General features: G+C 39.9%; 1 protein-coding gene across 14 annotated transcripts in view; it reads left to right on the top strand.

The window, feature by feature from the left end:
• Positions 1-12,156, top strand: part of RC3H1 (ring finger and CCCH-type domains 1) — a 101,172-nt gene that overhangs the window by 29,598 nt on the left and 59,418 nt on the right. The window contains exon 1 of one of the 14 annotated variants that reach the window (XM_043521565.1): positions 4,357-4,516. The exons of 12 other annotated variants lie outside the window; for them this stretch is intronic. The gene's annotated coding sequence lies outside the window, so the exon portion shown is untranslated. Of the gene's footprint in view, positions 1-4,356; positions 4,517-12,156 lie in introns of those variants that run through there. One more of the 14 variants, XM_037906465.2, reaches the window with a different exon arrangement.

The following is a 12,156-nucleotide window of genomic DNA, read 5'->3' as shown; positions in this document are numbered from 1 at the left end:
GACGTGGGGTGGTTTTTTTTTTTTTTTTTTTTTTTTTTTTTTTTTTTTTTTTTAAAGAACGCTGGGAGAGCTCTCTCCCAGCACTCTGCCGTGACTACACAAGCCACGTTAAAGCGCTGCCATCGCAGCACTTTAGCGTTGCAAATGTAGACTAGCCCAGTGTCTGAATGACATCGTTATACTGGCATTAGTTTGTAGTGTAGACCAGGGTTTAGAGATATTCTACAGAAAGAATCTGCAAGATGTAGAAATAGGTTGGATGTGGAGATGTAAAGAGAGGTCCGATTTGAAGATTGCACCCAGGTTACATGCAGAATGTTGTCCACAGTGATAAAGAAGGTGAGTGGGAAGAGTTGAGGATGTGGGAGGAAATAGAAGCTCTGATTTAGCCATGTTGACTTTGAGCTGAGAGCTAGACATCCACAAGAAAATGTCAGTGAGAGAGGCACAGATTTTAATTTGGAGAGAAGGGAGACCGATCTGGTGTAGAAATGTACATCTGAGAGTCATCAGCATAAAGATGGTAGCTTAATGTGTTTTGTAGATGAGATTATCAAAAGTAAAGGTATAGAGGGGAAAAGAGAGGGAGCTCTGTGGAACTCCCAGAGAAAGTTGGAGGGAGCATGAGGCAGAACCTCTTAAGGAGCAATTGGAGATTATAGCATGGCCTTATTTGTTTACAAATGTAGCTGTTAGTTTATCTTTTTAAAAAGGCAATTTTTTGATGTTGATATTTTCAGTCGAACTCCTGAAATGACTATAAAGAGAATTGGGGGCAGGGGAAAACTGCAATACTTCACACACATATATAGGCCTCTTGAATTTGATGTAGTCATTGTGTAAGAAACAACAGTCAAGATTGTTATTGTTGACTGGTTCTAGCAGTTTGTTAGCAAGATATTTATTAGGAAAACATTTTACCATAGATTTCAAGACCTCTAGATTGAAAAAATAATTGAATGTGGCTGTTTCTGGGGTGTCTGTTCTGTTTTCTGGAAAAAGGCTGAAAAGGTGGAGTTGGTGAAAAGCACCATGCTCCATCATGATCTAGCTCAAGTATTGCTTTGCGGAAAGCCACTAGAGGATGGTAACTTAGGTTACAGGCCCAAGAGTAACCACGTGTAAATCTTGTGCTCTTGAGTACAAAGAAGTTGCCGATTAATTCTGGGGTTCTCTGCATTTCCACAAATCGATAACTGATCTCTTTTTAAAAGAAAGAATAGGATTAAAAATGTACAGTGCTTCACAAATTTGTTTTATGCTTGTATGGGGGCTATGTTAATCTTCTGTTTATGTCCCATCTGAAGAATATATGCTGCCAAAGCAAGCATTAAGAGGTATTGGTTGAGGGTTTTGCAACTTTCACAGACATCTCCATTCGGCCGCTGTCTCATTCTCTATCCTGTTGTGGTCTTGTAATGATAAGATTATGATAGTGTTGTGATATCTGTGGTATCCCTGTGATGTCACAAATAGGATTATGACTTCACTGCAGGATGAGGCTGATGGGGGAACTTACTGAAAAATATAAAGTTTAAAAATAAATGGGAATTCAAAAAGTTACTGGCATATTAAGTTGTCCTGTGTCGATAAGACTCTTGCAGTTGTTGCAGTCTGAAACATGGTGAAGACATTACTGTGGAAACAGGTTTCAGAGTAGTAGCCATGTTAGTCTGTATCCACAAAAAGAAAAGGAGTACTTGTGGCACCTTAGAGACTAACAAATTTATTTGAGCATAAGCTTTTGTGAGCTACTTTCGTGATGCATCCGATGAAATGAGCTGTAGCTCACAAAAGCTTATGCTCAAATAAATTTGTTAGTCTCTAAGGTGCCACAAGTCCTCCTTTTTCTTTTTGTAGATACAGGATATTTTTTAGGATTTCTTAAATTCAAGTCTTAATTGGTTGCTGTGCCAATGTTTGTCAGAAATGGATGATTAGATTCTAGTACCAAACTGGTGGTGGTAATTTTTTAAATTTTGCAGGAAAAGGGGCTCTTAATATCTTTGTTTTTGTTGTTTTATTTCTCTTTAATATTAAATAGTATTATTTCTAGAGAGTAAGGTGCAGGCTCTAGAAGTTTGGTCTCTGGGAATAACTACAATATTTAATAATAATAGTTTACACACAGTGCTTTTTATCCATAGGTCCAAAGCAGTTTTGAAAGGGTAAGAATCTCATTATCCCTATTTTACAGCTGCTTTTTTAACTTACTTTTTAAGTTGTGAACCTGCTGAAGGAAGTTAGAAGTTGAAGACATGCAAATGGGAAGAGCCTGTCCGTCTCTCCATAATTACCGTCATTTCCAGGGTAATCAAATAGCAAATTACACTGGCTGAACTGTAAAAATCTTCCCTATCGTGGATTAGCTGCATGTGGCCCAGGGCAGACCTTACCAGTGATAAGTCTGCACATGCACACACACAACTTTAGTTGAGCAAATTATTCCTACCCTACTGGGATGGAGGAGAGAGTCCTTTTTTTTTCCTTTTTTCTTTTTCTTCCTTTTTTTTTTTAAATACCTGGGAGCCACCAGGATGTTCTGATGATGGAAACCATATAAGTATCTAGCTGAATAAGTATATATAAAATCAGTTTTAAATTGTTGAGGTGTCAGCATTTACATTTCAGACCTGCATTTTCCCCCACTGGAATTCAAATTTGGTTATTTGTATGTTTAGACAACAGCTCTTCAAACCTCAACATCTACTTTTGGGGAGGACAGATGTTTTATTTACTGTGACTTTTGCTTTGGAAGGTTAATGGATGGAGTTCTTCTGACTTGACCCATAGATCTAATATCTTTTCTCTGAAAAGGTGACTTTTTCTTTTGTTCCTCTTCAGCTAAGTTGGCTCATCCCCACCTTCTTCCCCATCTTCAGCCCTAGCGCGTAATTGCTAGTTAGCGGCCCATATACCTAAATTGCAGTTGCTTGGTAGGAAGATGTGTGCACAACAAGGTCTGCTGCTTTAGAGGTATGTGAAGATCCTCTAGTTGCAATGAAGGGATGTAGTTCTAGACATCCCCCTCTTTTTTCCCTAACCTCTCCTAAACCTTGTGCACTTAAGCTGGTGACATGTAGAATTTTTTTCTGGCTAATGACCTCAGAGTCTACTGATTTGTTAAGGATTGCCCCTTTCTTTTAAATAATTTTGTAGAGATACAGGTTTCAGAGTAGCAGCCGTGTTAGTCTGTATCCGCAAAAAGAAAAGGAGGACTTGTGGCACCTTAGAGACAAACCAATTTATTTATGCTCAGATAAATTTGTTAGTCTCTAAGGTGCCACAAGTCCTCCTTTTCTTTTCATAGAGATACAGAGTCTCTACCATAAAATGTGAGGCTGTTATGGCCTGCTAAATTAACTCTTGTATACTTCATTGAAAATTTACTGACTGTTGCCTTTTAAAAATATACAGTTCTTTTATATCCTATAAAGAGAGCTGTAGCTATTCTATATTAAAATGTACACAACTTTCAAATATACACCACAACAGATGTATAAAGAATGTAAATGTTCTTCAATTTTTTAACCTTGGTGGCAAGGAATAGTATTGTGGCTGAAGCACAGGTCTCGCAGGTTGGGAGGGGGAACTGAGTTCTAGTCCCAGCTCTTACCCAAGGTGTCTCAGTTAATGTCATTTAACCTGTCTAATCCTCAGGCTTCCCCACTTGTAAAAATAAATTGATTCTTGCCTTTCAGGATGTTGTGAAGCTTAATTCATTAATGTCAAGAAGGTGCTCTGAGATCCTCTGATAGGAGGTGCTATGGTGGTATAAGGGTTTTTTATGTTCTTAAAAACTGGGAAGTTTCAAGTGAAGGCTAGTCTTGTCCTTAACAGGTCCTTGTTTTTGCTAAAATATTTTATTGGCTACCAAACCAATGACTTTTACATAATGCAGAGGTATGGGTCGAGAAGGGGATCTTTCTGACTTTCCCATTCGTGCTCATGGGAGTTGGTCTAGAGAGGGGAGGAAGCCCTTCTTTCTATACTGCAGCCTTGATATGTAATTGAAGGTAAAGAAACTTCAGCCCTAACTTTGATTGGATTGTGTGAGTTGGAGTTAGCATTCTGGTTTTGTACATAGTTTTATGGTTTCTATTTTAGCTTAAAAATGAAACCTAAGTGTGCACAAACAACTCCACATTGAATGAGAGTTTATCTAATAGTCTGAAAATTGTATTTCATGTGATATACTGTGCAGTATCCTTTTAAGGGTCGGGGAGAGTATTTTTTAGGCATAAACCACCTAAGTTTTGCTGCTTTTCTAGGACTTGCTTTTGTCACAGGACTCTGCTATCTTTTAGGTGGATGGCTGTTTGTGGGTGCGGGTGGGTGGGTGTGTATATATAAAGAATGAGGAAGTGAAGCACTCCGAACATGCAGTCATTTGGCTAACACTGTGTACGACTAGTCCAGAGAGCTTTTTCCTCCCTTTCATTGATCTTAAAATACAGTAACCACACAGTAACATCCCACGCATATTTGTGATGGTTATGGAATTCCACAAACGAAGGTAAGAATCTCTTTTCTTGGCATCTCCTCTTCGTACTCTTCTCCCACCTCCCCCACATCCAAAAGTTGTTTGTGATCAGAAGTAAGCTTTCATTTTCAGATGCTATTCTGCAGAGCTGGGTGTGGAAACATTGTGTAACATAATTTTCCCTTTTCATGCATGCTGCAGTTGGCTGCTCTGTGTGTTCTTAAAGACAGAAAAAGATGCACAGTTTTGAACTGTATCTAAATAACAATTTTCTTCTGGCTGGTAAAGGAGTCGGGTAAAATAGTTATAATTTCACTTTACCTTTTAAAATGTAAGGTTTTTATAAGATTTTTTTTTTTAAATGATCATGAGGGGAAGTGAAAGAAAATATTATAGTGCATTCATAATGCTTTTTGCTAGATAGGCCAAACTCAGAACAGTTCTGTTAACAGATACTTTTCACCAGCACTTCACATTAAAATAAGTTGAGTCATTGACGGGCTTGGAGAATGAATTCCTCTCACCTTGGGTCCTACATGACAGTGGCAGTGCGAGCTCCCCCATATTGTTCTCCTACTGGGTTGCAGCCTTGTTTTGGAGGGTCCAAAGAAGGTGGTTTATTCTGTAAGCTCCTTAAACCCTTGTTCTCTGTGTGCTTGCAAGGTTTTCAAATATGGTCGATCTCTCTCTCTCTCTCTCATGTTAACTCTTCCCCATTGGGAACTTGCCTGAGACAAGCAATTCATTGTGCTTGGGCCACCAACTTGTATTTATTTTTAATAATCCTGAGTGTAGGAGGAATATAATAACTGATTAATCCAGAGGATCTGCTCCACCAACTGAGGGGAAGGTGCAGCAAAATGCGTGGATCTTCCGTTGGGTAGATTTATCAGAAGTTCCCACAATATGGGATGAATAAAGGCAACAGGAAACATACCTGGAAAATTATTCTTCTAGTGAATAGAAAATATAGTTTGACTACTTCACCATCTTCCCTTTCCTGTGCTACTGTTGAGGAACAGCAGTTTTAAAGTTAATGCCATGTTAACAACTACTTGCAAAATATTAAATTAGAGTCGCCAGGAGCTGTCTCCATATAAACAGATGAAAAGGTAATTAGGATTTTTGTGGGGTACAGAATTGGAGTTTGAACTGGAAGTGAATAAGTTTATTTCTCTCTCAGGTTGATTTGCAGGATCCCAATTGAGCTTGGGGATTGAGCCTTATAGATAGAACCCCTGTATTTCTCAAATGTGAAATAAAGTATAAAATGAAAGTGTTTTTTTAAACACGGCTTAGGTTTGGCTCAGCCACCCCTCTGTCATGAGGAGAGTGACCGGTTAAATTTGAGGGAGTAGCATTGTGACTTGGCACACAGGGTCTCTATGCCCTTCGGGTTTGGCTGGCCATTTCTCCGTCATGATGGAGGGGCAGCAGGGCCAGACTTGAGTGTTGCTGCAACTTTGTGTACCAGATTGCAATGACCAGGGCGAGGAACCAAGCTGAGCCTCATCAGACTGGAGGTACAGCTGTAGGGTGAGTGCAGGGTGGGTTTGCTCTCCAGCCTCCTTGCCCCTGGCCTCCTCTCCTCACCAGGCTGGGCCAGGACCAATCCCTTCTCCCCCTTCAGGGTAACCTTGTTCCTCCCCCGAAACCACACACAACTATTAAAAAAAAAAAAAAAAGAGAGAGAGAAATTCCATGAGCTCTATTTATAGAACTCAAGTCTCACCTCATTCCTATTGTTGGAGTGGGGAATCAAGCCATGAATTGTTGGGGCATTCCAGGGCCTCTAGCATCTGCTTATGTTTAAGGCAGGCCCTGAGCTATAATGAATAAATAGGTGGCAAAATTTGTTGGTGACATGATTATTTTTGTTAGTAGAGACTAGGAAGAATTATGATAAACTCTGGTAAAAAGTGGTGGTTGGACAACAAGAAAGTTGGTGAACCTCATGATAGACAGGAGGCAAATCACTGTGTACCAGAAGGAATAACTTGAAACAATTCATATCCAGTTGGCTTATGAATCTGTTGTAACCTCTTGGCAGGGGGGAAAAGAGCTAAAAGTCATCTTGGATGTTCCGCTAAGCATGTCTGCTCAGTGGCTAAAACTAAATAATTGTGATATTAGGTTGTACTAAGGATTAGACACAAGTATTAAACTGTTTATAGTTGCACTACGTACACTGGACAGGTAGTCTCACACCCTGAATACTTCATTAAGTTTTATTTGCTTCAATTTAAGAGACCTAGCAAAAATGGAAAAGATTTAGGAGAGAGCAACAAAAATTATTGTAGAGACCATGGAGAATCTCTGTAAAAGATCAACATGATTATTAAGACTGAGGAAGATTATTTAGCTGAAAAGGAAAAGATTATCAAGATGTTGGACACGGTATATAAAGATTAAACTCTTTGTAGCTGCAGATCATGAAAAAGTGAGTAGTAATATCTGGAGGCACAGCCAGGGAGCCCAGGAGGCTTGCTGTAAACTCCATGTAACTTTCACTAAAGCTCTGAGGTAGTGATCTGAGTATAGAATAGTGTGGTTTGAGTGGAGGTACTGAATGGAAGTACTGAAATATTCAACAATCTCTTCATTCTGGGCTGCTGTCATCCTTTTTGTTTGAGTCCAGTATCCCTAAATAAATGTAGTTGTGGGGGTCAAAGGAATCTCCTGTCCTTCCATCCACCCACTTCCTCCTCTTATGAGGATTGCGCCTGTTCAATGCAATGTTACTTTTTAAACTTTGGTGTAGAAGCATGGAACTAATGAGAATTTCCTTCTATTCTGAGTTGGTTCTGCTTTTTCTGGTACTGTAAGGCAAGAGCGTTGGGCAAGAACATGAGCACAAATATGATTCTATTCAGGAGCCAGAGATGCAAAAAAGAAAGATGGTTTGAGGTGAGTCAATGAAGGAGGGACAGATGCACACAAGGGTGGGACCATGCTCATAGAATCATAGACTTTAAGGTCAGAAGGGACCATTATGATCGTCTAGTCTGACCTCCTGCATAACGCAGGCCACAGAATCTCATCCGCCCACTCCTGTAACAAACCCCTAACCTATGTCTGAGCTATTGAAGTCCTCAAATTGTGGTTTAAAGACTTCAAGGTGCAGAGAATCCTCCAGTAAGTGACCTGTGCTGCAGAGGAAGGTGAAAACCCCCCAGGGCCTCTGCCAGTCTGCCCTGGAGGAAAATTCCTTCCCGACCCCAAATAAGGCGATCAGCTAAACCCTGAGCATGTGGGCAAGACTCACCAGCCAGACACCCAGGAAAGAATTCTCTGTAGTAACTCAGATCCCATTCTGTGTAGTAACTCAGATCATCAACTCATCAATAAAGTGACTTGCATCTGAGTTCATGAGCAAGTTTGGGGCCTGGTGGGGAAAAGGACAGTAAAGCTCACTGATGTAACTTGCTAGGAATCACCATGCCCCAAATGAAAGACCAGACAGCAGCAGATTGCCAAGTAAACTACCTCTAGCTCTTCTCAGCTACTAAGAGGGTCACAGATGTGTGACCTTTCAGGTAGAGTAAAGTGAGTAGTCCTGGAAACCACGTGATAAGAATAACTCCATGCAGCCCCCAGTAGCTCTCTCCAGCTCTTGTATTTGGTGGAACTTGAATTTCAGTCTCAAATCCATTTTGTAGTTTCTGATATGCAATGCTTAAAGTCCTTATCTCCTGCTATCACTATTCTGATTACTTTTGGTAAAGAAGGGAGACCAAAACAGAGCCTGAAGAGAATTTGGCAGAAATAAGATGTTGAGGAGGTGGGTGAAGAGAGTGCATAAAATCCATATAGTGGGAAGACTGAGAAAGAAGCGACTATACTGATTTTTAGCAGGAAGTTTGTACTGCAACTCCTCGCTTAATGTTTTATTTATGTTCCTGAAAAATGCGACTTTAAGCGAAATGATGTTAAGTGAATCCAATTTCCTCATAAGAATTAATGTAAAATTTTTGCCCGACAAGACAGACACACACACACATATATACACACACACAGTATAAGTTTTTAACAAACAATTTAATACTGTTCACAGCAATGGTGATTGTGAAGCTTGGTTGAGGTGATGAAGTCAGACGGTGGGATATTTCCCAGAGAATGCCTTACTGCTAAAAGATGAACTAGCCCTTGGCTGAGGCCTCAAGGGTTAACACGTTGGAATGGAGGGAGCAGAGACAGACACACACTGTGTGTGTGTGTGTGTGTGTGTGTGTGTGTGAGAGAGAGAGACATGCATTGCCCCTTTAAGTATGATGACCCCGCTCTAAGTACACTGCCTTTTTAAGTAGATCAGCAAGTTGAGACAGCAGCTGCTGCCAGCAAGCTCCCTCCGTTCTGAGCCCTGTCATGTTCCCTCCCCCATCCCCCCCGCTCTGTTGAAAAAGGTACACTACAGGGGGAGGGGGACACCCTGACATTAGCCCCCCTCTTCTTCCCCCCCTGCACAGCAAGCAGGAGGCTCCAGGGAACAGCTCCAAGGCACAGGGCAGGAGCAGCACATGGCAGTGAGTGGGAGGGACAGCTGAGTTGTTTGGCAATTGATGCATGGGGAGCGGGGAGCTGATACGGGGGCTGCTGTTCCACCCTGGTTCCAAGCCCCCAGCAGCTAGCTCCAACAGCCTGTTCTTTCTGCAAGCAGTGGACAAAGCAGACTGCAAAACAATGTTATAAGGGACTATTGCCCAACTTTAAACAAGCATGTTCTAGTTGATCAACAACGTAACAACATTAACCAGGATGACTTTAAGTGAGGAGTTACTGTATATGAATATTCATCAAGGGCTTCTGTGCATTTCCAGTTATAAGATTTTGTTGCCTCTGACATAGAGCTGCACAATTATGTAGAAAAGCAATATCTTTGGTGCGTGAAAGTGCTGTGCTGATGTAGTTGGCTCAGTAGAAGGGAGTGCGCCCCCAACCACCTTAACTCCTTTGCCACAGAGAGCTTACAGAACTGCCTGGTATTCACGAGCTAGTTTATAGTGGTGTTTGTTGAATTATACTGTATTGTAAAGGGGCCTTTCACCTCAGGTTAATTCTGAGGCTGTGGTAAGTCCCAACTTCCACATAGGGTTAAAAAGATGGGCATCTGGCTGAGCTATATATTCCAAGATAGAAACCCACATTAGCTGTTGTGTGCCTGAGAGAAACCAACGTCATATCCCAGTGCATGATCTGCTGTACCTTTACTCCCTGACAAGGAAGAATAGACATGCCCTTGGTTTTCTTAAGCCTTCAGCCTGCTGTTTCCATCACTCCTTCAGGAGTAAGAAGGCCAGTCTTTGTGCTGAGGTTTTCTGAAAAGAGACCTGAGACATGCCCTGTTGCCCCAGTCTTGGTGCTGCCCTTGATGATATTGGGCCCAAGAAGTCTCTCTGCAAGACAACAGTTGGCTGGGATCTAGCTTCCCATCTGTCCCCATTCAGTGTTACAAGCTCTATCCCCCCAAAAAGTCTCCCATACTACAGCATCGGCATAAAAGTGTGTTTCATGTCATTAGAGTTGACAATGGTCTGTGCCACAAGTGAGATGCAAGGCTCCTGAGTTCCTGTTGAACCAATTAGGCAGGGTATATTGATTTTAAATCAAAGCAATTTAAATCACCAATTTTAATAATGGTTTAATCAGCAAGCAGAAAAATTTGATTTAAAGCTTTAGTTTAAAAAAAAAAAAAAAAAACCAAAAAACATTTTACATGTGCTGGATAGAAAAGAAAAAAGTTTTATCAAAATGCTTTTCCAGATAAAAATAATTATTAAACCAAGTATTTTGTGTAGTTAGTAAATGAAACTGCTTGTTTCTAGGTCACCATGTCTGTCAAAATTTTTGAATTAGATCTCATCCTTACCTTGTTTTTTTTCATAGTGTGGAAGGGGACAAGCTTTTCTGACTTTTTTTCACCTACTAATTGGTTTCTTAACTTTGAATGAACTAGTCACTGAACTGAAGTAGTTGAATAAACTGAAGTGAAAATCGCTTTTCTCCACCTGCAGAAGAGGCTACTGCTGTCAAAAGCTGATTGAGCACTTCAAACTCTGGTTCTAGGTGCTTTGCCAGTGACTTCAACCAGTTCAGTGGTTTCACTTTCTTTAAAACTTGCCCGCACACATGTACTGTTTATTTTTTAATTAATGTAAATTATTTTAATAGATTATAATTTTAGAGCTTAGAATAGGTTGCCATAATTTAAAATTGGTTATTTTTAAAAAAATCATGTTTTAAACAGAAAAAAATCCAATTTAAGTTAACTTTAAAAAGATCAGATTTAAAAAGATTTTTACCTACCCTGGTATTTGGGGTAAGAGGAAAGAAAGAGAACATTCAGATCGTTAGAAGGATTCTAAGGCGAGAGAAAAAGGCATTGTTTTCCTTTACTACCACTGATGCATGTTGCCTTTGGTGGTTCCTTTCTAGTCTTGACATATCATTTGGTTGGTACCCCTTCTCAGCTCAAGGCTTTGGTGCTAATTAATTTAGATACTTTACCAGTGCATATACCACCAACCTCATTGCTATCACCTTTCTTGACCAGGGGACCAGCTCTGAGCCTTTTGGCTACATATCTGTTGCTTGACTCTGCACAGCAACATTTTTCACAGGTCTTAATCTGAAATACCCTCAAGAAAGAGGGGAGTTTCAGCTGAACTTTTTAAGTGTTATTGTAGCAGCCTTCCAAAACTAGTATGGAAATGTACCAGTAGAGGCACAAAGTCCTCTTGCCCACCCTTTACCATGATGATGAAAAACATGTATACTTGTACTGTCCTGTTGTTCTAGACAAGTGGAAGTTGCGGGGATTGCAGCTTTGCTTCCAGGGCTGTGGTTAGACAACTTTATCTGTATTTTATATTTCCTCTTTTGCCTACTGGCATACATCAAGTCAGCACTTTGCGAGTGGGCAATCTACCAATTCAGTGTCTTTTTGCGTAGGCTGATTAGGAGCCACCCAAGTGTTTTCCTTTACTTGCATATGGGTGGTATTTTTCTTCTTTCTAACTCTGCAGTCTGGCCACAGAGATGGATGATTCCATGGCTTTATTCTTAGTGTGGAAAACTAAAAGTTTTATATAAGAACTTTGTCAGGACAATGGATAAATATTACAATAGATAAATAAAGTTACTCCAGTTGTCTTGGCATAGCCAGGAACTTTTTTTTTTTTTTTTTTAAAGTACAGGAGTCTGTAAATATGAAAAAAAGTAGAATCCAGGATAGGAATATGAATTCAAAATGTCCTATTGTTTCAAATGTGAATTTTAATACTGTTTGGATTGCATTATGGAACGGAGCTGTGGTTAAATCCCTTGGTAGAGAAGCCATTTTTAAATTAGTATTACCCCTTCCATTATAAGTCTTTTTTTCAAAAACTTTCTCCCTGTCTAGGGAACAACTCTTTTGAGCCTGAAATTTCTCATGTTGAGTTTAAGGCCATGAATTTTTTTTTTTTAAAGAAGCTATAAAATAACTTGCCCATACTGTTTTTGAATTATATACATTATTTTGGGAAAAGAATTCTTCTGGCTTTTTAATTTTCACCTTTTTGATGGAAAGGAACTTCAAACAGCTGGCACTTAAACATTCAAACTTCTTCATACTACTTTATGGGAAATAATGCATATATTAGATTTCACTTACTTTTTGTCTTGCTTCCTGCTTC

This window comes from Chelonia mydas, chromosome 8 (genome assembly GCF_015237465.2).
Source record: "Chelonia mydas isolate rCheMyd1 chromosome 8, rCheMyd1.pri.v2, whole genome shotgun sequence".
NCBI classification, from domain to species: Eukaryota; Metazoa; Chordata; order Testudines; family Cheloniidae; genus Chelonia; species Chelonia mydas.
The sequence above is the reverse complement of the archived record's forward strand: the minus strand, read 5'-3'. Positions and strand labels throughout refer to the sequence as shown.